This window comes from Nicotiana attenuata, unplaced genomic scaffold, assembly GCF_001879085.1.
Source record: "Nicotiana attenuata strain UT unplaced genomic scaffold, NIATTr2, whole genome shotgun sequence".
NCBI lineage: Eukaryota > Viridiplantae > Streptophyta > Magnoliopsida > Solanales > Solanaceae > Nicotiana > Nicotiana attenuata.
Window position 1 is genome coordinate 355,774 of NW_017670769.1, and position 1,161 is coordinate 356,934.

Genomic DNA, 1,161 nt, shown 5'->3' on the forward strand with positions numbered 1-1,161 from the left:
CCCACGACTACGCTTGGTCTGATTCATGCGGCGTCATGATACGTAAGCAATCCCCATAGGATTCGATCATAACCATGAAAATAAGAAAAGAGAAAGAAAGAAAAGAGAAAGAGAAAACAAGAAAAATTGTGGAGAGACACAATGGTAAAACAAGAGTGGAGAAATGAGAGAATGAAAGAATACGGAACAAGAATAGAGCAAAGAAAAAGCAATAATGAAAAAGAGAAATTGCAAAATGGAAATTTGTGAAAAGTCGGGATGACTCAAGCAACCGTTCAAATGCATAATATAAATGGTTAACTGCTTAGGTGCATTGCATTCCCCAACGTGAGGTTGCCTATCTGTTAAGCTCTAATCGCTGACGAGTTTGCTTGTAATCATTAAGTTCAGGCAGGTGGTTAGTTTGTGCATCATTCCGGCAACTCACCCGTACAACACCAGGTCCAAAGACAACTTGATCATAACTGGCCAAGAAATGGATGCAAGTGTTATCGATTCTTCTAGGGAGGTGGAAGAGTCTGATGTTAACCTGAAAGAAGAGTTGCACAAGATAAAACACCAAATGGCAGAGATGTACCGGGCGTGGGTGAAAGGGCACCCACCACCATCATACCCCCCCAACCCTGCTTTTGTCCCGCCATTGGCTCAGTCCCACGAACCTCCCACTGCTGATTCATCCCCAGGCTTCCATCATTTCCACCACTATCAAGGAACAACTTCCCAAACCACAAAAGAACCGCCATTTAAGCCAATCCCATATCCCCATCCACCAGCCACCCCTATTTTCGTGGCACCCCCACCTGCTACACTTTGCAGATCCTCCAGTGAGCCTTTATTCCATACCCATGATAACCAATACTACCCCCCGGAGCCTACTTTCAAAGCCCCAGACCATTACTCATATACTCCTCATTTCGACCTCCCAGTTGAGACTGAGAAACCACCTAAAAACCTAGAGTAGGAGGAAATGTTCAGGAAGGTAAAAAGTTTGGAACAATCATTCGGAAGCATGCAGGGTATGGGAGGCCAAGTGAGCGTGGCCTACAAATATTTGTGTCTATTTCCTGATGTTCAGTTGCCTGAGGGCTTCAAGATGCCTAAATTTGATCTATATGACGGGCACGCAGACCCGATGGCCCATTTGAGAGGATTCTGTAGCAA